Source organism: Grus americana, chromosome 17, assembly GCF_028858705.1.
Source record: "Grus americana isolate bGruAme1 chromosome 17, bGruAme1.mat, whole genome shotgun sequence".
Taxonomy (NCBI): Eukaryota; Metazoa; Chordata; class Aves; order Gruiformes; family Gruidae; genus Grus; species Grus americana.
In genome coordinates this window covers 12425385-12451667 of record NC_072868.1, presented here as the reverse complement: position 1 = coordinate 12451667, position 26283 = coordinate 12425385, and the positions used below count along the sequence as shown (strand labels likewise).

Sequence of the window (26283 nt, the reverse complement as noted above, 5' to 3'; positions counted from 1 at the left end):
CTGTGTCCGTTCACTCATTACGGCTGCGCTTAATTGAATGGATCCCCAAGGAAGATAAAGATAATTGGACTACACTTCATAAAAATTATTAAAGGAGGACAGTTTAGCAACAGCGTGATTTAAGCTCCTGGATGCCTAGGGGTGAGAAATGCCAAAGGTGGAACAAAGGCACATCTATCCCTTGAACTAATAGGGAAAATGATAGGGATTTAGAGCGCACCAGAGGTTCAAAGGTACGTTCAGACAGCCAGGCTTAGATGAAAAGGTTAAAAGCAGATGCTTGCTCTAATACAGGAAAACGTCTGGGAAACGTAGGAAATCTGCAGCTGATTTAATGAAACTAGGAAGGAAAGATCAAATAGCAGTCGGAGCACAAAATGTGTGGATTAATAGGGAAGGCTACGAACACGTGTCACGGCCAGGTTGTAACTAAGTTCAGGGGGTAGGAGGGGACCATGCTAGTTTATTTAAGTTATGGCAGGCTGCAGCAAAAAGGGGTGGTACTACGAGGAGATGCTACCCAACTGATAGCTTAATTTAGCAGTGCATCTGAATTCCAGATTTCATGGCTCTTTTTTTTTTTTCCACTGGCAAGAAAATAACAAGAGGTAAAAAAGGGTCAGCTGTCCCCAGCTGGGGCTTGGAAACAGGCAGAACATTCATATTTCTGTTTTCCATTCTGAAAAATAACGTTTCTCCTTATAACCGTGCAAAAGGGACCAGATCTGTTCTGCGTGTTTGCTCATTTTGTCCGCTGCCGTTGCCGCTGGCGTCCCAGGCGGGGATGGAGCCCAGACTGTCAGTCTGACGGTGAGCTCCTGGTGCAGTAATTCAGCCCCATCAGCTCTTCTGATTTCTCTGGTGGCAGAATATCTGTCTCAGTAGCACAGTAAACCTGCGCTGGGGCTATAGTATAGGCAATATCATCCTCTGAAGAGCTTCCGCTAAATATTTTATGAACGCAGACTTTGAGCAAGCAGGAGGGGAAAAAATGAGAGAAAAGGAGCTGGTTGATCCACACTCTGCTGGCAGGCCAATAAATGTCGAGACATCTCAAATGTCATCCAGGCTTATTTGAGATAATAAGTATTTCAGCTCTGCGGTGCTTGTAGCGTAACGTTGCTAACTTTTTGAGATCTCCTTTAGAAAGTAGTCCCTTCCTAGCACATTCGTCTCGTGTTGAAGAAATGAAGATAGTCAGGAACTCTAGGTTGCTTCTTCCGAATTTCTGTATGTTTATATCTCGTTTAAATGTGATTGGAGCTCTGCTGGTGCAAGTGTTTTAAAAATACATGAAATCCGATTCTATGATTACTACACTTGGCTTTCTGAAAACGTGATGTTGCTAGTCTTTCTCAAGTGAGTGAAAGATAAAAGGGAGAGCCTGCCAACAACTGAGTTAGTGACTTATTTTATTTATGAATGAAATGGCAGGATTTTTATGGGGAAGAGGAAAAGTTGTTCTTATTGGCAGAGACAGTTGATTTCTTTTCCAACACTGTGGTTTTAGTGCAACTAGACATTTCTGATAGAGCAGAAATTTGAAATGTTATGTTAAAAAAAAACAGTACTCTGTCCCTCCAAAAACTGAGCGGGGATTGCTTTTTACCATCTGTAGTAACTATTTGGGGTACATTTATCTCCAAGTCCTTGCAGTAGCTTTTCAAACCCTCCTTGTTACTTCATTTCAAATGTTGGCCAGGAGCAAACAAGGCATTGCACTGGTGCTAGGAATTAGTTTACGCATCAGGACTGCTGTATTTCATCCTTTGTGAAATAGTCCTGTAGGCAGCAATCCACTAATTCGAGATTACCCAAATACAGTGTTTCAATCTGGGTTTGGCTCTTCCAGCCAGACGATTAACACAGGCTGAGCCTTGCTTTCTGTACCAGGAAATCTTCCTCTGACGGGAGAGTCCAGCAGCTTTCAGTCCTTTTTCCGCCCCTGGAATATAACAAAAGGATTTTATTCTGTTCTAAATTATGGTCGCCTGTGTTAATTATTTCCCCTCGCTGCATGTCAATGCGATGTTCTGCAAAGCTGCACCACCTCCTCTGAGCAGGGCTGGAGGAACATCTGCTGCAGCGTGAGGCTGAAGGATCTCGACACGATACGAGTGATATATGAGCGAGACTGTGCAGATTATCAGTCGTGTATGTGTACTGACAAAATGCAAAGAATGAGGGAAGTGACATCTAAATGGCTTGACTGCGTCCTAAGAGTTTCTGTTTCCCATTTTCCTCTCTCAAATTAGCCATCTCCAAGGAGCAGTGAGGACTAATGCAAAATTGGTAAGAGGATGTCACCTTCTGACAGGCACAATCTAGCATGCACCGTATTTGCTATTTGTATCTATTACAGGAGTTCTTGAAAGTGAGAGGGATTCTGGTTTTCATGTCCTCTCCATTACTTATACCGGAAAGGAACTAAAATAACGTTGGTTGATTCTGCTGAGCCACAAGTATCTTGCTTTTAAAGATGAAATTCCCATATCACTACATTAAAATGTGCAGAAAAATGCATCCGCAGCCAAGCTCACGGGAGAGCGAGAGTGAGAGATTAGCAATTATTTTGCCAGCAAGGCACATCCATTTCTATGAATTTGGACCACAAGCCCCTGTATTTAGCTTCCAGACTTGCAGGCTCCCAAAGTATTTTCCAGTGACTGAGATGACGAAGGACTGTAACAGACTTCCAAGGGTAAGTGGCTTTTCCACTTCTCACAGCATTCAAATAATGATTGGAAGCCTTTGTGCAACGTATCTTCAAGCCAGACATAAACTACTGGAGCCTTAACAGAGGTAAGCAGGTAAAATACAATAGCAGCCTCGGTACGGCAGGTCAGACTCCGTGTTTTACTTGTCCCTTCTAGCCTTGGCCTTAATGTTTCCAGCAGAGTTTACTTTTGCTGTTGAGGAGCAGTTCTCCCCAGCCCTGTCACACGGCAGGCTCTGCCCTCGCTGTCTGCCTGGCTGCCACACGCCATCCCGGGGATTTGTGGAGCGCGAAGTCTTTCTAGGGGATGAAAACCACTCTATGAATGTCATTTATCACTGAATACTGTGTTATTCCTGATACCTTGTAATTTTCCAGGTCCACATAACAAAAATGTAAATACTGAAGCTTTATATATTAATATGCCTGAAATCGTTACTTAAAGATAAAACTGGTTAAATTATTCAGTTATAAAATTATCCCATTTCCACAGCAGCATATCCTGTCAAAGGAAGAGCTGATTAGCCATAAGCTGAATTTAGCCAGTAGATTTATGCTTGATTCTGGTTTGTGTTTCTACATTGTACGTAGGACTGATTTGAGCTTGCTCCATCATTCCAGCATGCATTTCATTTTCTCATTACAGACAAGAATGACCTTTTTCAGCAAATTATGGTGAGGAGCACTAGCACGCATCAGTGAAGAAGGTTCATTTTATTAACCCCATTTAGTGCCTTTGCAAATGCGTCGTGCACCCAATGGAGGGCCACTTGTAGTAATTTGAGACACCAGAAGTTAGCAGATTGGGAGGGCTTGAATCTGCTCTGAGCGCTGTTGGTCCATCATCACGTAATGGATTTCTCGGTAGCCCTTACTGCAGAATGGGGAAGATGTGAGCAAAGCCTCGTCATAGAAATAGTGCCATTTGTTTTAATTAAGAAGGGAATTATTTTAGTGGCTCTGAAGCCTTGTTACGGTATCTGGAAAGAATATTTCTCCCTGGTTGTGTTTCTCGAATAGCAGCGGCTGTGCGTCTTTCTGGTGGGTGTTTCCAGAATCATCTGTACCTTTTGGTCTTCTGCATGATTGCTGCAGCTCACTAAATAGGAGTTTTTAGAGCTTGTGTGTATGGAAAGGTTTTTTTAATTATTTTTCTTTGATAAAAATCTGGTAGCTAGGTAGAATAGTAAGACTGATAGAGGAAGGGCTCTGAGCTGTGGGCCTTGGAAGACAATAGCATGACTATGTGTTTCACTAAAAAAAAAAAAAGTATTTAGAGATGATAGAAGAAACTTTTAAAGAACAAAAGAGCTTTCCAAAAGAAGAGGCTGATAAATAGCTTGGAACCTGTGGGAGTCCATTGAGTAGATAGGAAAATAGCCATGGTATTTGCCTCCAAAAAAAATTCACCATCAAGATGATCAGGACTCAATTGTAATGGGCTGGAGACCAACTGGTTACAATTGTGATGATCTATTGGCACGGTTTGAATGTGAGTTTGTGTAAGCTCAGCCTAGCTCTGATTTCATCCGCACGTATTCACTCATTATCCTCTCTCTGCTTCGACACTAATGGCCCTGTCATCACTGGGGGGTTTAGGAACTTAATAACGTTGACAAGCAAAGAGAAACACTAATGAAGGAAGGAAGACAGCGCAACAAACGTATTTAATCATACTGCCTGAACAGGGAGAGCGTGTTTTATGGCCACCTGTATAGCTAATCCTCGACCGATAGATGTGTGATATTTAATCCTTGACGCTTCTGCTTTTGGGGAAGGAGCACTTTACACGCTCTGGAAAAACATGGCAGAGCAGAACCTGCTTGGTTAGGCAAGCTGCTCAGTCTGATAGTTTCCATGAAACCTTATGATTCTCTCCCCATTATTTCAGTCTATGCAACACAACCTCTTTGGGATTTGGAAAATCATGGTCAACCTGTCACCAGGATAAACAGTCCTACCAATTTTTTAATGCTAATTTTAAACTTGTCTTCAGTAATTCTTTGCCTTGCTGTTAGCATTGTCCAAGTGCCTTATTCGTGACTGGGACACGCTGTGTCTTCTTTGCCACTCCTCCTGCCCATAGAAGGAGGGGAGCATCAGAGCTGTTTGTGAGGGATTAGGAAGGACCCGTGATTTTGTGGCCATGTCGATCCCCTTGAGAAGCTGGTTTCACATTTGCAGACCAGTTGCTGAGGAGGCTTCACCTTTCCTGACGAGGCTGGCAATCCCTGCGCTCCAGTGAAATGGAGCTGTCAGAGGAGCTGATGGGGAGCCCACCTCAGCACCACAGCGCTTCTCTGCAATAAATATCTGACACGGTGGTCTGCCGCTCGCGGCTTGCATTTGTCTTGGCCTTTCTACTGTCTGAGGGCATTTCATTCCACATCAAATTACGTTTTTAATAAAGAGGATCAAATAGAGCAATGGTGAGGCTTTTATCGGTTTAGTTGTCCTGTGAAGTTTTTCAGTTTGAGTCCCTGTGAAGATGCGCACGGAAGGATGCTTTAACCACAGGACAGAGAGAATCAGTGTATAAAAGTAAACCTACAGCCAGTTTACATCTTCCATGGAGCTGATTCCACCAAGAATGATTTCACCCTTTGGCTGAAATGAAGAGTTTCCTCCCACTCACTGCATATGGAGCTATTTACTGCCTGCCAGAGTAGCTCCCCAATTTGTTTTTTTAATTCTTTTTTTTTCTATTTGGATTAGACTCTCTTTTATACACCTTGCTTCACAAAATCATAGAATAGTTTGAGTTGGAAGGGACCTCCAAAGATCATTTAGTCCAACCCCCCTGCAGTGAGCAGGGGCATCTTCAACTAGATCAGGGTGCTCAGAGCCCCGTCCAACCTGACCTCGAATGTTTCCAGGGATGGGGCATCTGCCACCTCTCTGGGCAACCTGTGCCAGTGTTTCACCACCCTCATCGTAAAACATTCTTCTTATGTCTAGTCTGAATCTATCCTCTTTTAGTTTAAAACCATTACCCCTTGTCTTGTCACAGCAGGCCCTACTAAAAATATTGTCCCCATCTTTCCTATATAAGCCCCTTTAAGTATCGAAAGGCTGCAATAAGGTCTCCCCAGAGCCTTTTCTTCTCCAGGCTGAACTCTCTCAGCCTGTACTCACAGGAGGGGTGCTGCATCCCTCAGATCATTTTGTGGCCTCCTCGGGACCCACTCCATCAGGTCCATGTCTTTCCTGTGCTGAGGACTCCAGAGCTGGACGCAGTACTCCAGGTTACAGGATGCAGTAGTGCCTTTAAGTATTGCTAGCACTGAGATGCTACAGCCTCTGGAGGAGATTGGACTGATTCACATGTTAAACTGTAATTACTTCTTATTCATATTTGGGCAAGCTATTGAAGAGATGTTACCAAATTGAAAAGTTACATGATTTGGGGTTGACCTATTCAGATAAAACAAACCTTTGAGTTTAATTGGATCCAATTATAGACTCAGAGCAAGAATAGGACTGATACCCAACCTAATCCATTCTCTTTTTTAAAATGTGGAAATCTTCAGAGCCTCTCCTGTCAGAAAATTCCACATATACTAATAGTCTATAGACCCTTTTCTTTCTTCGCACACATTTGTCATCGTTTAGCCCCAGCCGGGAACTGAGCACCAGGCAGCCGCTCACTTGCCATCACCACTCCCTCGTAGTGGGATGGGGAGGAGAATGGAAAAAACTCATGGGTTGAGATAAAGACAAGTTTAATAGGATAACAAAGGAAGATAATTTTTTTAATATATATGTACATATAAAAAACATGTGATGCACAAATGCAATTGCTCACCACCCGTGGAAAACCCCTCCAATGCCCACTCTGCTTCCGAGCAGCGATCCCACCTCCCAGCCAGCTTCCCCGGTTCTATCCGGAGCATGACGTTCTCTGGAGGGAACATCCCTTTGGTCCCGCTGGGTCAGCTGTCCTGGCTGCGCTCCCCCAGCTCCTTCTGCACCTGGCAGGGTGTGAGAAGCTGAAAAGTCCTTGACTTAGTGTAGACACTGCAGCTACCCAGCAACAACTAAAAACTTCAGTGTGTTATCAACATCATTCTCATACTAAATCCAAAACACAGCACTATACCAGCTAGAAGGAAAATTAACTCTATCCTAGCCAAAACCAGGTCAAGATTTTAGTATGTTCAGAGGGTTCTGGTACAGTCTGCTTGCACTTGTTTCAAGTTGCTCATGAAATCCCACCTCTGACTACAGTGGGTTGGCTTATACATTATTCAATAGTAAAATCCCAGCTGAATGGGGAGGGGGAGGGAAAGTTAAGTATCAGAGTGGAAAGCTCACCAGGTCCTTAGCATAATCTCTCTGGTTCAGACCCGCATTTCTTTTTTCCATTTGAGCTTGTCTTACAGTGGAGAATAGTGTATCATTCCAATTTTAGATAGAAGAACTACCTGCTCAGCTCAGGCAGATTTAAAGTTTTTGTTCTGGTACATCACATACTTTCCAACAGCCCCTTCCCCTCTCTAAAGGGATTATTGTCTAAATCTGCACCAGGTCAAGTGAAATAATTAAACACAAGCTGGCTCCACTAATTAACTTATCCACAGACCATTGTCTGTTATTAGCATTTTAAAGAGAGACTTTGTTAACTCTTTCTTCCAGACTTAGTAGTGGGGGTTTTTTAATAACGCAACCCATCCCTATAGGTTTCTTTGGCTACATTTCGTACTAAAATATTATCATCTACATGTTTACCAGAGCATGAGTGAGTTTACAGGATGTTTCAGTCTGCAGCAGCTACTTTTCTTAACAGAGCATAAGAAAAAGGCAGCTTAAATGCAAAGGAATGTAAGGGTCAGAAGACCGGATATAGAGCCTTGTAGTCTGCAAGTATTCTTGAGATGGAAAGTCATCAGTGTAAACAATGGAGAGACTATTACATGATCTGTAAAATATAATTAAAATAACGATATATCTAGTGTCTTTATGGTACATCTCATCAGAGCTTTGGAACAGTGTCAGGAGTCTGGAGCTGCTGGGGATGTAATATTTCCAAAAAGACAGAAATGTATGCACAGGGACAAAAATGTGGGAGTTTGCTATTCTGCGCTACGAATACTGTCTAATTCCTTGAGTGCTGTACTAATTAGTATCCAAAAAGGTGGCAGAAGGTGGCTCTCGGAAGGGGAGAACAACTGTTCCGTTAGACACTTCCAAGCATCGCTAGACTGGCTATAAATAATCACAACGTCAGGTACGGAGGTCTGGGGTATTCTCCATTCAGTAGGTGTTGAGAGAGGGTCTCGTGGATAAGGCCAGCGAGGTGGCACGTGCAGGCAGGAAGGAGCTGTGTGTTATTTTTCCCAGAATTGCACATTAAAGCAGCTAGGAGCTTGTAGTAGCAGAGCAGTGAGGCGGTTTGTTCTTTTGTCATGGTAACCTCACCATTTTTTCTCCTAATTTTTAGGCTAAATATTTTCCTTTCATTGTTGTTCTGTTACTCCAGTTTGAAAAAAAAAATTGTGGGGATTTAGTGTAAGAAATCCTCGTTAAGTAGAGTATGTGTCAGTACAGTGATGTTTTATTCAAGCTATTCATTTTTTTTTCACTTAAAATGCTTTCTGTTCCAAATGCCTTTCTAGAAAAATAAATGTAGTTTTCAGTTAAAGTAAACAGGTCACATACTGAGCGAGCTCAAATCTGATGGCTAAAATTTAGAAGGGGAACTAATTGGATAAAAATGTGGTGACTCATATTATCCAGACATTCAATAAGTTGGCCTTTCCAGTCTTAATTTATACAGCTCTCTGAAAAATAAACAGATTGCAGTTTCACATTCATACCAACGTGGAATTCATCTCAGTTTACGAGGAAGAAGCTTGTTTTAATGGTTAAGGGTTTGGCAGATGCTCAGACAGGGGTGAACTGGCCAGGCTGATCTCTGTTGCCTGAGGATGGGAAGCAGGGTTTGTACATCAACAGCGAGCAACTCTTGTAGAATTGGTAAAGCTTTTCTGGTAGATAGCTGCTTTTCTAAAGGGAGGATTTGATACCACCCAAGCAAGCGTATGCCAAATAAAATGCCTATTTAGGAAGCTTTTTTTCACCTTCCAAAGGTGAATTATTCAGAGAGATAAGAGCAGCATCCTTCTCTCTCTAACTCGGTGCAAACCCTGCAGTTTGTTTGCAGCAGAGTGGAGCTGGCCCAGCTGTGGAGAGCTGCAGTGTTTGAGACATCCTACAATATATCGTATGTGTTTTGCTCACAGGGGAGCTTGTACTGAGGTGGAGTGAAGTAGTAGATGAGAGGGTACTCCACACATTATTCATTCTGGAAGTGGTTTGTTTTGGAGATGTGTATGCTTCTGCAATTATTTTAGCCATTAAACTTCAGCCCTGAAAATGCTTTCATCTTGGCTGATTCCATCTTTTTGTGGCCATGGCAATGCAGAGGAGTGTGATGGGAAATGCATTATTAGATTTGTAAATTATGTGCATTTTTTTCCCCTTGATGTTTGATATCAGAAGACATGATGTTTGACAGAAAAGGTAATGAACAGTATTTGCTTGTAAATCAGCAGCTAGATGTGGTTTGAATGAATGCGTATTTGAGCATAAAGAGAAAATCTGAAAGGGTTAACGGTGCTCCTTGCTATCAGAAAATCTGCCCTATGGATGAGAAGCGGAGGCAGCTTCTGAGAACACTGCATGACTGCGTGACTTCAGCGCGCCAGCTGTTGGCAGAGTAGTGGCTGCCCTGACCGCGGCACATAGAGCCATGTCTGAACAGACTTTCCATGAGCAAACTTCACTAGTGCTAGTAAAATAGCTTGAAGACCAGCGCAATCTGCAGGACATTGGATGGGTCTTTGGGTAGGTGGCCCACCTGCGACTCCTTGGCCAAGGCAACATTTCTGTGAACCCCCAAACCAGAGGGCTGGACCATATCTCCACTATATTCGTGTGCGTAGAAATTGAAGCATCAGCAATCACTTGTGTAGATGATCCTGATTAGGCAGGAAATGCCCCACAAGAGTTTCCCACCCCCAGATTAGGATAAAATAATGATTTTTTTTTAAATTGTAATTAACCAATCAGAAAAAAAAATTGAGAGAAACAACATTTGTATTTTAATAGATGCAAAAATGTCACATTGATGTTGGTCTTCTAAAATGACGTTTGACATTTTAAAAGATCCATTTTTGTCAAAGTTATCTCAAACCATAAAAACCATTTTAAAAGAGACTATTTTGCAATGTAAAAATAAATTCCAAGTGAGGGAGAGGTTTCCAATGCCCTTCTTTGGGAGCAGTTTCACTGTTAGCATCTTCTGATGAAAAACCACTTTGTCATAATACTCTCTACCAGTTTTCATCCTCAGGCCCCTTCAGCTCTCTATATGGTCTCTGCCACTACTGTCATCCTACCATATCAAAATGGGTATTTAGGGATGTTCTTCTGAAAGCTAATTCCACTGTTTGCAGTAAGAGCCTATTAATGTAACTCAGAGTGACCATTGCCTGCAGTATTAGCATCTTCAAAGGCTGACTGACAGATTTGAGAAATGGATTTTGCATTATTGTGCTGACCCCCGATGCTGTACCAGGGCAGGTTTAGAGAGGAGCACAGGCACGGTGCTTTTCTTACAGCATTGGTAGGAAATAAGGTAGGCTAAATTACATACTTAATAACCAGATGTGCAGGGGAGCATTCAGGGAAAACGCATCAAAACATCTTGCAAAAACTCATTTAAAGTTATATAAATTATTGTTTGCGTTTTCACACGCAGTTATTTTCAAGTCTAACCAGCTGTATCTGTTTGGAGTGGCCCTAAATAAATACATCATTACATAAACACAGAATTTGTTTGGGGATTTTTTTCCAATGAGGTCCAGGCTCTGTTTGCTTCGCAGTATTGCACAGACTGTGAGAAGGAGGTGTCTGAATTTCAGTGGGACACTTTGACACAGAAAATCCCATTCTTAGTATGTTTGGTGTTTCTAAATCGTGTGGTGACAACTACCTTAGAAGAAGACACAGTCAATAATATGGGACATTTTTTGCTAGAGAAATTTGAATGTAAGTAGAAAGTCCAAGCGGGTAATTACATTTCATTTAACATTTTTCACCCCCTTCCAGTACAGCAAGCCAACGTCTGGAGCATGCTGATGCACCGTACAGGCGTTGTGCTGACAGCCTTCCCAGCAGCATATTGGTTCACTGCTTATTCAGAAAGCCGGATGATTGCTATTCGAGGAGAGCACTATGTCATGATCTGCGGTGATAACGCCGCAAGCCCGCCGCCAGTGCATTATCATCTCACAGGATGCAATTACCTGATAAACGGTGACGCTCGCCGTAGCCGTGCATTGGTTATACACCGCTGCAAGTCCAGTCCACAAAGTTCCATCCAGTGTTCAAAAGTCTTTAAGTACCATTGAAGTGTTCTCTAGCAGGTCCCCAGGTTTTATAAATGAGAAAATAAACGAAGTGACTCAAGGTGCAGACGCTCGGCTGTGCCTTCTCTCTTCCAAACCAGAATAAAATGTGAAAGAGTAATCTGAAAGACATGATGGTTGTTATTGAAGAAATAATCACAGAGTCACTTATCAGAATCAGGAAACCTGCTTTATCCTTTGTTGCATTATAAATAAGAATTATATTTGTTCTTGGGAAACAAGCCTGCAGTACACTGCAACGCATTATTGTGAGTGACGCACGGGGAGCGACTGAATAAATGCCGCCTGTCTGTTCCGTTAGGTGATTTGGTTTCTTATGTTTCTCTGCTTTCCTTACCAGGAACGGGTTGTTTTATCACTTCAGAGGTGCAGTCTGGCCATTTATCGGGTCACTCATTACTGGGTCTGAATTCAAAGCTGACCGAAGGGAGGATGCTGGCTGCCAGGCAGGGAGCGTGGAGGTGGGGAGGAGGCAGGGGCTGGGCTCTCCAGCTCTGCTCCGGTCTGCTCGCCACCAAGGTAGGCTCGCTTCACGGCATGCCCGCTCGGCTGCGGGGAGAGCGCCGTCAGCCAGCTCATCCCATACTGATGTGGAGGAAGGGAGAAGAAGGGAGAAACATCCCTCCTGCATCTCTCTGTCTCTCCAGGAATGGGGAGATTCAAAGGGGATCAAGGTGGGGATAAAACCGAAAGAGGAGGAGATATTTGCAGGGATGGAAGATCAAGGAGGTCAGCATGAGGACATCAGTAGCAGAGTTGGTAGCAGAGCCTAATCAGGCTTAGGAGCGTCTGCTCACGGAAACTAGCCTAGTACTTACTGTCTCTGGGCATAAGCAGCCTTGAAAATGATCAAATCTCGTTCATAATAAATGGCGCGGGTTGTGTAGGATGTCTTATGTGGAAGGCAGAAAACTCAGATCCCATGAAAAGTGTGAGCACTCACGACTGTAGGTTTGGAGAGAAGTCAAATAACGATGAAGAGTAGCTGGGACGTTGCAGCTGAAGGAAGAGGCTGAAGCTCTCTATCTTCTGTGCATCGTGATAAGAGTTTCTGCAGTTACTACTTTTTGTCCTTTTTTCCACTCTTCATGTGAACTCTGGCAACAGCTATAAGCTCTGGATTCAAAGGGAGATAGAAAATGCTACTCTAGATGGGACAACCCATGTAGCCCAGCATCCTCTCATGATACGGGCGTTTGTCAGAGCTTCAGGCACGAGCTCTTGGAGCCGCGTGTTTGGCGGTTATGTCTCACGCTAGGTGATTAGATGTAAAATTACACAGTATCATCCTGACTTGGAACATAAAACCACTTCCATGCTCTGTCTTGACTGTTCATACGTTTCTTGGCAGAAGCTGTTGCAGACACCAGCTTTCAATCCTTCCAAATTAAATGTCACTTGATGGTGGAGTCGTCATCAGCACAACCGTCCTGCTCATTCTGCTTCCCCCGGCTCTGGAGAGCAGTTCTGCACCTCCTGAGCTTGCTGATGAGCAGCTCATCTGGGAGCAGTTTCGAAGGAGATCTTTGACTTTCTTTGGCTTCCCAGAGGAATTCATAATTATTTCCTCCTTTATCATAGAGTGCAGCTGGAGGCTTCAGCTCCATTAGAATTGCCCTGGTAATTTCACAGTGTGAAATTTACAGCAAACAAGGGACATTAACGTTAAATAAATTTATGCAACAGCAACCCTCACCCAAGTCATTAAAAGTCTGTGCAATTTTTAATGGATGCTTCAGCGTGGCATTTGATAAGTTTGTTCATTTCTTTTCCCAGTCTGTTAAGTATACATATACACACAGACATAAATTTTTCTGCCAGAGGTATCGGTAAAAGCTGGCCATGGCCTCGAACGTCACCTCCTTGCAAACACTTTAGACATGGCTATAATCCCAACCGCAGTGGAGTGAAGAGAGGCTGTCACTGAAGAGCGGATTTGTGTGTGTGTGCGCGCGCGCGCGCGAGTGTGGGTCTGTGTGCAACTCAAATAATCCAATTGAACTATGTAGTGATTCTGAATTATGCCTATTTGAAAAGACAGGATATCATAAAGACTGCTAATATGGTGGAAAATTATATTAAGCTGAGACAAGACAAAGTTGATTATGTGCTAGACTAGTGCAGATGTGCCTGGCGCTAGTCGTTTATGCATATTGATTGATCTTAAATATAGCAGAGCAGAGGATGGGAGTGGTGTTTGTATGGTTATTGATTTTGTTTCAACTCCTTGGGCTGTCATCATATGCTTTCAGATTCAACTATCTTGACTGATACAACTCCTGATCAGAAAACTTGATAAGAAAGCAGGCATGAGGCTGATGTCCTAGCCAAAGAAAACATGCCAGTTACGTCTTTTTAGAAGCAGACTGTTGCACTTCTTTCCTGCAGATATTCAGAAACACGCCAGCTCTTGATAGCTCAGTGGAGCCTGAGTGTAAAACTCATCGGAAGGCTGCAGTTGGGCTTCCGCGGGCTCCGGGTTTCAGCTGGTTTCGGGTTGACCCTCGGCTTGGTGGGTGTTACTGATCTGGGCTGTGCATTAAACAGTCCGAGAGTGCTCACGTGAGTAATTTGCTGCACGGGTCGCTTTTCTTCAGTTTGCTAGAAGGAACTTAATTGATTAATTTTGGCTTTTACAAACCTGCATGAGCAGAAGTGTTGTTTCTCCACCTCTCCCACGTTCCAAGCAGTGAAGCTGTAAACAGGAGGTTTTCAATACCGTACTTTGGTTATTCTCTCATTCCTCGTGAGTCTTTATTAAGACGGTATTCTTTAGTTCTGCTGTGCCTAGAGCCACTGACCTTTGCCACCAGGAAGCCTGGCTTCCAAGGGCTCTGTAACTCTGCTGGCATCATTTGCGTGGAGCTTGAAACGTGACATGGGAGTCAAATAAGATGCTGGTTTTCTAATAAACAAAGTATTTAGGAGTAGAGAGAATTAGACCTTAAGCAGTCAATAAAATGGATTTGTGGCTGTTTGCCCCGGGAATTTCCTAATACCCCAATCCCAAGAGTTTATACATATGTATGGCCATCGCCACCTACCTTGACTCCAGCCTGAGCTCCACGCAGGTGAAATCTGCCAACACAGATGAGTTTTCATGATTATGGTTTAGTTCTGAAACAGGAATTTGTGAGCATGTTGAATTGAGTGCATATTGCTTACTTTGATTTATGTTTGAGCTGAGGTGAAAGAACTCTATCTGTGATTATAGACATCAAAGACAATATATTGAAATTCACTTATTATAACGTACACATCATTTATCAAATCCCTGCCCAATAATGCCGGCGTTTGCTTCACAGGAAATATAGCTTGATGGATTATCTCCTTCTCACCATCTTTCTGAAGGCCAAGGAAAGCAAACACAGAATTACTACAGAAACTCAAACTCGGGCTCTTTCAGGCTGGGGAGAGGGACTGAAATCAAAAACCACAGGGCAGTCAGCAAAATACATAGGCAGGGTGAGAATTTCAGGGAGCTTACAGTCCTCAAAGGGAACGAGTTTCTTTGTTTCCTGCCGTGATCAAGATCAGGAGCGACCCACTGACTACAGGCAGAGCATGTATCACCTTTTGCAGAATTTGGCCTGGTTTAGTGCCTGCCTTGAGGTGCTGCTGATCTAAAAAAAAGCACATGTTTTACATCTGAAGCAGCGGTGATCTGGACTTGGATCTATAAGAGCCAGTTCTTGCCTGGGATCTAAAAAAATGGCTTTAAAATACAAATTTCAAATTAAACCCAGCAAAAAATAAATAGCAGAAAATACTTTTCTGTCTTGCTGAGCTTCTATTCAGTTCCTCCTTCCTGTTTTGACAGTGTAAGTTATACTTGGGCAGGAAAAAAAGGAAGCCCACAAACATAATTGCAACCATGTCTAATTAGGCAGAGCTATGTAAATTTAGCGTTTCTACATGATTATAAATGTCAGGAGAGCCTTAGATAAGACATGAGAGTTTTGAGTATCTCTTGTGTACCTCGTCTAAAATGTCCTTATTGCTAATCCTATTCATCTGGAGTTGCTTCCTAATTAGAATATTTATGGGCTAATAAGGAGGTGAACAAGACACTCCAGTTCTGTTCCAAAGGTGAGAGTAGGGATTCATTAGACTCAGCGTCTCTGTTTTGATTGCTGTACAATGTAATTAACATTGTGCTAGACAATCATTTTAGATTTACCTTAACAACAAATATTTAAGAAGATTCCTCTTGTTGTTCTCTCTTTGAGTCTAGGTCTGCTGAAACCAAGAGCAGTTATGTCATCAGGTTTGAGAGATTTTGATGGTTTTTTCCTATTTTATTTTACAAACTGTTTTGACCTCTGTTTGTCAGTTACTGATATTTCTGAATTTTGTCCTTACGAGCTAAAAATGAATGTTTTGCATATTTTATGAATTCATATTTTATGAATTTTATATCACTAAGACCTGTTCTACAGGAAATGCTTATTTCAGGGAGGGGGGGCGGTCCCAGAATTTTCAGTTGCATGTCTATATCCAGTGACCTGGTAGAAAAAAGAATTTTTAAAGTCAGAGATAGTTTAGCAGATTTTAAGTTACAGTGCCATGGAAGCATAGTTACAGGCTGATGTTCAGTGCCCACATCCAGATTGAGACAGTACCAGCACAATCCCGTGAATTCCACCCCACTGGGTTGTAGGCGTTCCTGATCCACCACGGCATGAGGATTTGGATGCTTCTCCGATGGGATCTAATCATCCCCCCTTTCCCCCTTGAGGGAAGGTCCGGTCCTTGCCCACCCTTCCAGCCCAAGAGTTGGGTCGCAGAAGACATCTTCCAGCCTTCTTCCTCCTGCAGTCTCTCTGGCTTTTGCAAGACATTTCTTACTTCCTGCTGCCAAAGCTCCCATTCCAAAGTACCCCTGAGCACAGCCTAAGGAGAGATTCTCTTTTTCTGAAGTCCAAGGGGAGGCTGTGAGGACTGCCAGCCCCAAACCACTGAGGCCGGTGCTGCTCAGGCCCAGGAAGCTGGGGTGCAGTTCCCCCAGGCTCAGAGGTATCTCCCGTTGGATTTCAGAAAGGACCAAGGCGCAGAGTTTCTGTTCTCCCTCTCCCCATCTCCCTTTACTTTAAGCCCTACTTGTACGTGCAAACCATGTCAGAGTTCTGCAAAGCGGTGCCCATAATAAATACAAATGCTAAATTGTTCTCAAATTTTTGCCATTGCTGTGACCAGTCTCAAAATCAATTCCTTTCCAAGGGTAAGCTGCTGAAAGCAAAACCTAGGGGTCTTGATCTCCTCTCTTTGCTTTCCTTCACAAACTGAGAAATGGACTCCGTTGTCTGAGAAAACAATGTTCTGTGACTTTAAAGGTGTTATCCAAAAAGTTGTTAAGATGGCAAGTCACGTTACTTCAAGTCTTCTCTGTATAAATTACAGTTAGGTATGAGAATCTCATAGATAATGATAAATATAGCATCATTCTACTGCTGATGGAAATCATTATCAGCCATTATCAACTTTAATTAATATATTCACATTATTCAAATCCAGGTAGAAAATGTTCTTTGGCATCAAGTCTAGAGTAGTATGGTTCATGGCTTTTGTGTTGCTGGAAAAGCAGCAGGCGACAGGGGAGCAACTCTGGGGAAACACTTTGTTTAGACACGGGGTCCAGCAAATTATGTGTCCTCTAGATCTCACCCATTTTCCACGCCTGTGTAGAAGGGCTGGAAGATCTCATGTTTCTGAGGGGTATTTCTCTCCTTGGTGCACAGCTTCTGCACCAGAAGAGCTTTGCTCTTGCTTGTGGCATCTCAGTTGTCTCCGTAGCAACCAGGGTAATGCTGGGGAATACACAATTGAAGATGCTAGGAATGAGCACTGGTAGCAAATGTTCTTTGCTTTGAAAAATGATTGAAAACAAACAGAAAATATGGGCTAAATAAACCTCTGCTAGTTCTAAATGGAATGCTTCTTGAAAATTTCCATTAGACCTTAGCAGCTCTTTAAATAAATAACCAGTATGTCCCCTTCCATCTGAGGATTTCCATCTGTTGATTTTGTTTGTTTGCTTTTTTCCCTTTTATAAAAATACCGAGGTCCAGTTCTGCCACATGTCGTACACACAGCCCCAGGGAGCAGCGTCGGGCGCGTGGGGTTGAACGTCCCCTTCCACTTGAAAAATAATCTGAAAAATAACATCAGGCAAATGCACAGACCCTCCCAAACCCCGCCTGCCGCTCCAGAAGCAAAGCCGTAAAACCCTGACTGTGCACCTGCCGCATGCCTCTGGAGCGTAGCCGGGGGCCCGTTTAGCCACCCCGGCTTTCCAGGAGAGAGAGGAAGATTTCTTACAGCAGGTATTCCCTGTTTATCTGCTGTGCCGAGCCTGGGCCCCACGCAGCTGAGGACAGCGGGCTCTGTTTTATGTATGCAATAAAGCAAACGAGAAAACTGCCTGAGGAGATGCTCCTGCATCCTCTGTCACCCCCTTCGTGCTCGCTCCAGCCTGCTCACAGCATGCCAGACCCTGGCTCGGGCGCACGCCGTCTCTCCGCAGGCATTGCAGTAATACCTGGATAATTCCCCCTCCCTCGGATGTGCACCTTCCAGCGGTCAGACTGGAGGAAGGTGCCGGCGGTGTTTCAAAAGGAGCAGTGAAAATGGGATCTCTGTGATGTGCGTCGTGTTTTCCACTTCTACCCCTTCAAAGTGACAGGGCTGCCTTTATGTGGGGCAAGGTCTGTCCTCTAAATCAATGACTCCGTGGGCTAATGGTTCAGTTAGAGACCCTAAAGACTCAAAGTAAGGACCTGTTACAGCTGGTTTGAGTTAGCACTTTGTTTCTGCTGTCAGATAATACGTTTCTAAACCTGGACTGTTCTGACATTTGCTATGAGAAAAGAGAAATAAAAAATCCATACAGCTCCCATTAACCGAGAACGAGGTAAACACGGCAGTTAGTGGGGTGAGATAAAACCTTTTCACCTCTGGGACACGAATGCGAGTGCAACTTATGATAAAATTAAATACATTTCATGATCTCACCTTATTCCCCACAGGGAGTTAATCCATCTCACAAAAATCTTGACACATACTTATCACAGCCGTCAGCTGCTTCTTAGGAGAAACCAAGGGCCAGAGTCCTAAATCCCTTCACGTCCCGCCTGAAGAGGGTGATCCCACCAGGTCCACATGCAGCCCGGTTTTACAGCCTTGCTTCTTGCTTGCAGTGAAGCACATCAGCTTCCAGACCTTCTACTTTCACAGCACAGTTTTGTCTGAGAAGTGGAGGAAATAAAGCAGCGCACGTATAACGTTTACTTAGTGTAAGTTCGTACACCACCTCCAGAACCTGAGGTGAGGAGCTCTATGGAAGTTTAACATTATATACTGCTGTAGGAGTAGGAGAAATACTTATTTTCCATTCCAAAGGTGCAAGTATCACCAGTATTTAGGAGAGCATTGAACTTAGAATCTCATCAGCCCCTTCTAAATCTGCTACAGGGGTAAGATGTTAAATTGGATTCTGAAGAAAATACCGGTGCGTTTTTGGGGATGTTCCCCTTGTGTCGTGCAGAGACCTGAGATTATAGAGCAAGGGGCCACAGACAGCTGAGAGGATTTCATTTGAATTCAACATCATGACCAAAACAAAAATACTTTGTTTTGAGGAATTCTCCATTCCACAATATACCCTTTCCTTTCCAATTGTCAGAAGGCATCCGTACTAGAATAAGGACTGTCGTTCGCGACTAGCGTATAGCCTGAACAAACTACAGCTAGCGCGCGGCAGCCTGGGGTGGGGTAAGGTACCCCACTCACTGCAGGTAAAGGGCAGCGTGGAAACGGGTCCTGTGGAGGGGCTAGGGCACTCTAAATCCATACCCCAGAATGATTTTCTTACGTATCTATATCCTTAGTCTGCAGTTACGTTTTGCTGGGCTAGTTATGTTACTGAGTATAAAACGATGAATTGGTGCCCAAAACTTACAGTCAATCTAGTTAGAGTGGCAAAAAGTTTCTTTTCAATCAATCTAGTTTTACTTACGTGCATAAAGAAGCCTTAAAATTGTATTCAGCCTCTCAAGCTGGACTCCCCAAACTGATGAATGCCTCTGCAAAAATAGCCTTAATTCCTCTGCCTGTTCCCCATTTGAGAAATGGGGATAATTCCCAACTCACAGAAGTTTAATGAGTATGAATTTGTCAATATTTATGCCTACAAAGAAAATAAAATATGCCAGCATTATTTATAGCATTTCAGTAAGCTCATCAGAGCAGCATCATATATGATCAGGTCATGGGTTAACAAGGATTAATTATCTTGGCAGAATTATGCTTTGTGATTTTTCATTTCAGTCTGTTGCTTTTGAGGTTTTTTATACTGTAGGCTACTAAATTCAGGATCATTTTGCTTCTCAGATGAAATTCAGCACTTCCATAACATAAATGTTTTTTAAGAGGAAATGTAGCCAGAATTAGAACTGAAATGCTGAAACTCCCTCTTGCAGCTAATAGCCAAGAAACTGCTACATTCCTCCAATTTTATAACTGCAAGAATTATATTTCATCACATAAAGATGGTTGGGAAGTTCCTCTTTCATACCTTGTAGCAATGGGAAGTTAATTCCATATTACAGGAACCTGGAAGGTCATCAAGTGGGTCTCTACGGTGCTGGCTCCTTTATAAAATTTCCCCTGCGAAGATGGAACCTGCTCCTGGCCCTTAAAGGCCTTTGACACTTGCAAAGATCCCGTGCATCCCGTAGATGACAAAAAGCATAGAAATTAAATGCTTCTTGATTAAGGCCCTGATCTGAGAAAATTAAATTCTGCCTTCCAATTATTGAAATGGCTTGCGGCTACTGTTCCGTCCTCATTTTACGTACGGTCACAAGAAAGGGCCCGAGTTACCCCGCCAAAGGTCTCCCTGTACAGCTGGGACATTCTAGGATTATCGAAAATCCTTCTTGGTCTGCTCCCTCCTCTTTCAAATTAATATACACAGCCTTTAAATTTCACACATTGTGTATCAACACACTTCTTCTGGAGTACTTTCTAAAAAACTATTCTGGCCATACATTGACATTGAGCAGCGTGTTTCCTGGATGATGACTGCTCTCTTTGTAGTCTCACCTGGACGTACAGTGACTCTGCTAACGGAGATCTGATTAAGGCTGACAGGCCCAATATGGGAGGGAAAACGTCCCTGCTCATCACAGCGAATTCTCGCAGTGGCACTCTGCCAGCCCGACTTCTCAGTCATTTAGTTTATCAGCAGTTTTTCAGTTTATCATGAAGACGTTCGTTCCTGTTCCTCACTTCCCCAGTTTTATCTCTTGTCTGAAACCTTCTGAGCAGGCAGTATATTGTGTTGTACAGGTCGTCACTCCCTGAAGCAGAAACACATACCCAGAGGGTGGTGAAGTCCCACTGAAGCCGGACGCCCGTCGAACTGGCATCGCATCCTTCAGAAGGTGTCCACAAAGCATCTGGGTCACCAGAGGTTGGGTCGCTGTGGTGTTTCTCTGCTGAGACTTTGGGTACAGTTGAACCCAAAAGATGCAGACATCATCACCAAAACAAAGTTTGCCCAAATGCCCTGCAGCCACTTTCTATTGCAAACCTATGATTGCTCAATACAGCCATCAATATTTTCCTGGGATTGCTCTGTTTCTCATTCCCCAAATGTTGTACCCCACAGAGCAGCAAGAGCTGAGAACATCAGCAAGCTCCACGGGAAGCTCTGCGCTATTAAGTCTGCTCTCTGTGAAAATTTCTTTATTTTGGTGGCCTTTCTTTTGTAAGAGTACACATAATAATCCATTCATGACTTCACTCAAATCCATTAATACAATGTTTAATAAAAAAATCTTTCTTTTCTATTTGTCTAATACATCTACATATCAACATTAGAATCATTAGCTTCTAAAAAACAGCTGAGATGCCTCGTTCCGAAAAGTGTAGCATTTTATCCTCCATTAATCCTAGATCTTGTTCAGTCAGTGATTTGTACCAGGTTGTAGCTGTGTTGCATTGGTAAGTTATCGCAACCTTTATTACCAAATTTTGCTCTGGACTTGCGTGGTTTTTTCCATCAGATTCGGTCTGAATTATGTCCTTCCTTCTTCTACACCAACACATGGTACAACAATCAAGTGTTGAATCAGCTGCATATTTTTTATTTCTTGTGTATTTCACCTTTGCCGTTATTAACATAGACAAAATGAACAAGATCAAATCTCGTCGTTGTTCAAATGTCTTTGTTTCGTGTCGTGGGTCAGAATTTCCAGCCAGCTCCAAATCCGTCACTCACAGGATAAGCTTTTGGGTTCTTTTCCCATAGCATTGAAAATCTTTTCCTTTGCACCTGTTTTCACATAAAAATTGACTTTTCCATAATCAGCAAAGCTGGCAGGTTAGCTCAGGTCTCACCCCCGCGGCAGTCAGAGCAGGGGCTGGGTCGGTGCCGTGCAAAGCGACTCTCCAGTTGCTGCTGTAACAGCTTGGGCAAACTCCCATGGCTTTGGGGGGTCACAGTTTGCAGAGGAGGAGTTGTCAACGGAGGCGGCAGGCAGGGCTTTCTGCTGTATGTCCCGTGTTGCTCAAGCCCCAGCACTGATCCAGTAGACATCAGTGCTCGTACAAGGCGTAGTACCCGTGATGGCTTTTAAACGGGAGATCTTCCAGCTGAGTCTACACTGACTTAACCTGCCCAGTTGATCATGTCTGAGGTATTTGTCTACAGCACCTGAAGAGCATAGCCCTCTTAAGAGCCAGGGAAACGAAGCCATTTGCAGGCAGAGCTGGTTTTGACAGAAGCCCCCATTGGTATTTCCGACTTCGCAACCAAACCGAGTTTCTTTTCCAGTAATTCTGTCAATCACGTTCTCTCGCAGCAAATCGACACAACATGACCCTACCCATACTGGGTAAAACAGCTCTTAAGGGAAATACAATAGGGAGCATCTCGCATTAATCTCTTCTCAGTTATTTGACTGTTTTCCACTAACCTTTCTTTCTGCCAAATTTAATTAGATCAGCTGCTTTTCCAACTATAACCTCTTCCTTCACTGTTTGGATGTTCCCTTCAATTCATAATGGTGAAGGCATGTATGATAGGCAGCTAGCAAGGACTTAGTCAAGCTATTTTCTTAAAATAATTCTCAGCAATGGATAACAAATGACACCAAATTAGTTTATTTTATCCAGACCATAGGGAGCCAACACAGTACAGATTCCCAAGACTTGTGTTGTGCTCCTTACTGCCATTAATTTTAAAATGCAGGATCCTTGTGTTGTACACACCATTTGTATACATATAGGCTTAGATGAAGTGGTTTGAATATATTATGTTGAATATATTGCATTGATTTTTTTTTTTTTACTTGCTGTGTTGATAGGATTTAGAAAAGCTCATGCTCCTAAGAATAAAAAGGTCTGACTATAGCAGCGGTGTCACGAGTGTGGAATTTCAAGCCTATCTGCAAAAATGAGATCAAGTCTAAATTATGAGCAATATTATGAATATTTATTCACCTACACTGATCTTCTTGATGATCTTTTTCAAGCTTCCAGCCCGACAGAGCTTAAAGAAGGCGGCAGTTTTACCTGAATTGTGAAAGGTTTTTCTTCCTCTTTTTAATCAAGCGAGATATACCAGAAAACAAATCAGGCTGATAAAAACAGAAGTCAGACTTAGAAGAAAAACAGCTGTAGCAGCTAAATGGCTTAAAGCAGAGAAAGTAGGAAAACAGCATGTGGGGCTAATGATGGGTGGTTTTCAGGTTTCAGAATACATTAAGGCATTCTCCCTGTTTATTAAATTGCTCTGGCAGCATTTGACAGCAAAGGTTTTGTGGATTATAAGAGTGCAGTGGACATAACTAGGATTTTTTTTTTTTTTTCCCAGAGCCTTGCCTTTGGGTAGTCACCAAGAAGTTACACACTACAGGAAGAATTTGGTTTGCACAAGTCCAAAGAAGGTCATTTTTTATTTTCAAAAGCATTTCTCAGATTGTTGTTTACTTTCCCTTCCCTTGGTCTGCCTGGGGTTTTTGGGTTTTTTCTGTCTCTCAACACTCACTCCTTTTGTCAGAAAGTGGCAGACACAACCTGGAAGCAGCATCAATTTAATGCTGGCATATTTACCGAAGGGCACCTCTCAGCAGCGACGATTGCTGTCTGACCACCTAGACGTTGAACTATCACTCGTCTCTTCCTGTCCAAGAACAGTCAAATGTAATTTCATAGTTTTACAAAAATTGCCTCAGCCAAAAGTTAGAAGGCTTATTCCTCAGGTCTCCTTTTAAGTGCTTTGCGAGATGACCTGGCATCTCTGGGGCATAAAGCCTGCAAAATATTGACGGGAATTGAACGCAGTGTCTGCTGGATCTGAGCTACTTCTCGTTTCTGCCAAGATGCAGAAGGATGCCAACTTGTACGCCGGTACCCAGTGCGGTTGGCACCAGAGGGAAGGGTGCTGGAGGTGGGTACTTCTGCAGCCCTCCTCAGCGGAGTGGCTGAGCGCTTCAGCAAACTAATGGATTTTTATTCTCACGATATCACCGTGAGATAAGAAAATGTTTTCATTTCATTTTGAAGTATTATTTTCAATTTCTTTGAGGCACGGAAAAATTAAATGACCTACTAAAGGTCACTTGGGGAGTGTTTGGGAAAATGCAAAAGAAATCCAGGTCTTCCAAGCTGCAGCCTGCAGGCTTAATCACAACCCTACTCTGTTTTGGCACTGATTCAGTGGCTGTAGTCAGAATCAAAATACATTATCCAAGATATTCGTCATATGTCTTTTTTTTTATTGAATTTATTTGTAGCTCATACCAGCTCACCGCCACCCCCTTGCATGACTATCAATGGTGACGATCAGAGGCAGGTAATTCATTTTCCTTATTCCTCTCCTGCTTCCTTGTGGACTTATGTCTGATCTGTAGTTTGGATCACAGAAGAGTGAGATGTAACCCGCTTCTCATGATTCCGTGATTCTAATTTTGGCGTTAAATGAGAGAACCGTATGAGAAGCTCATTAACAGACAGTCTTTCTAAACAGGAAAGTCGATACTACCCAAGGACAGAGATACTGTTACAATGGAGTTTCCGATAATAATTTTGATAATAATTCTGGTAATAATTTTAAAGTCAGTCCATAATGCCTGAATGGCTTCAATAGACTGCGCACAACCCAGGTGCCTTTATGGGACTTCTTGAGGCATAGAAATGTATTAGGTCCCTCAGTGGCAGCATCAGTACGTAAGACATTGTAAGACTAGAAAAGAAATGCTACAGAACACTGGCCTCTTTTTGGTGGTGGCGGTCTTTTCATACTTATCTTCTGAAAACAGCCCAGTCCTTATTTTCTGTTTGCTCCAGGCTTGGTAGTTTATTTGCCAAGGCTCAGTCAAAAGAAGAAAAAAAAAAAATCCGAAGAAATGTTATGTTTATGTTATGAAACTTCCCAAAACTGGAAAATGCTGTCACTGTCTTAAATATAGAGGTATTATTTACATTTTGGGTGAACTTTAAAGAATGAGGACAATTTTAAAGCACTGTTTCAGATACAAAAAAAATTCTTTGGGCTTACAAGTTTTTCAAGCAACTACATTCAAGTTTTGACAAATGTCTGTGCTCAAATATCAGATAAAAAATGTTGTGACCTCTAATCCCCATCCTTTGCAACTCGAAGTCTAGAACAAGTATCAGGTTAAACGGACCCTACTTGGCTATTAACCTTGTATGCAGCATACTTCAAAACATGCTGTTTCCGTAAGTGGTGGCCAGCTGGGGTCACAGTGTGGCAAACCCTCTGCAAGGTGCGTTGTGGTCGGTTGACTGTTCTGTGGATGTATTTTCCAGTAGGTCCCTTTCCTTGGGCAGAAGTTGCTGCTGCATTGATATTCCTCACGTGTTCCACCGCAGTGGGGTTTCAGCTTGGGTGTTTTTTTTTTCAAAAACCTTGATAGCCCAGGCTCAGTGGCTGATCCCTCAGGAATAAAACTCACTCAGAAATACATATATATATCTCAGATGAATGTGGTTGCAGCATATCACATGCAAAAGCATCTCTGTTCCTGTTTAAGACAGCCCTCCCTGTGCAGAGTGTTGCTGGCACCAGGCATTAAGAACACCGTGACAATGATCCACCAGGATCTCCAGACTGTTCCCATTTTCAGTTATTTGCTGGGGTTCTTTTCTCTGGTTTTGTTTCGGGGCTTTTTAGTGTTTGGAGTTTATATTTCTAAGCTTCCCTTTGTATCCCTGACAACTAGGAGATCGCTTTCGGAGATGAGATTCTCAGTCAATAACACCGCTCCCGGAGCTGGCTGTTCAGCAGAATCCTGGCTCTCACAATGAAATTAGGTGGATGAGCAATTCAGTTTGGTTCACGTATCTTCTGTCCCGGAGGCTACGGGGAGAAACAGCCAGGATGCTAGAAGGCTTTCGGTACGGCTGTGAGGGTCTTCTCTGTACCTAGCGTCTCCTTTGGAAAGGTTTCCACTTTCACCACTTTAACTGTCTGAATAACACAAGAAAAAGGCAGCCGGGGGCAACAGCCACTGAACTATTTGGTCTCACACTACTAAGAGGCCAAACAGAGTAGACTCCTGAAAGGCTTTCCAGCGTTCTTTGATTTTATAACCTCTATGTGATAAAAAGATCATATTCCCTTTCTTCCAGGTCACTTTTAAAGCACTTCCTCGTGCTTTCATAGAAAAGCTCCGTTAGCTATTGCTGGGCGTTGTACCCACCACCAGAAGCTGTTTTGCTTTCAGAAGCTGCCACACAAAAGAGAAAATAGCTGCTGAGCTGGAGCAGGTCCCATTTACACCCACGGGGGAGACTCGGCGCCCACCCTGGGAGAGGCTGGAAGAATTGATCGCACGTCTGCTGGTTCTGAATGGGTTAAAATGTGTAAATTGTAACACATTAAAGTACTATCTTAAAGTGCAGTAGCTTAAGAGAGAAAAAGATGAGTAGCGTGAGGTGTGAGATCCCAGGGGTTACAGGTCTCAGGTGCTGAGAGGGAAAGTGTTAAAGAAAAGTTTAATTGCGGGTTGTTAATCAGGCTGCCAGGTGGAAGCTGTTAGAGGCTGATTGTCAATATAGTTGCAGTGCCAGAGGGAAATCCTGAGGTTGGCTTGTGGCCTCTGGATC

General features: G+C 43.1%; 1 protein-coding gene across 1 annotated transcript in view; it reads left to right on the top strand.

Annotated features, from left to right (window-relative positions):
- CDH4 (cadherin 4) overlaps window positions 1-26283 on the top strand; it is a 457956-nt gene that overhangs the window by 379644 nt on the left and 52029 nt on the right. The gene's annotated exons all lie outside the window — the stretch shown is intronic.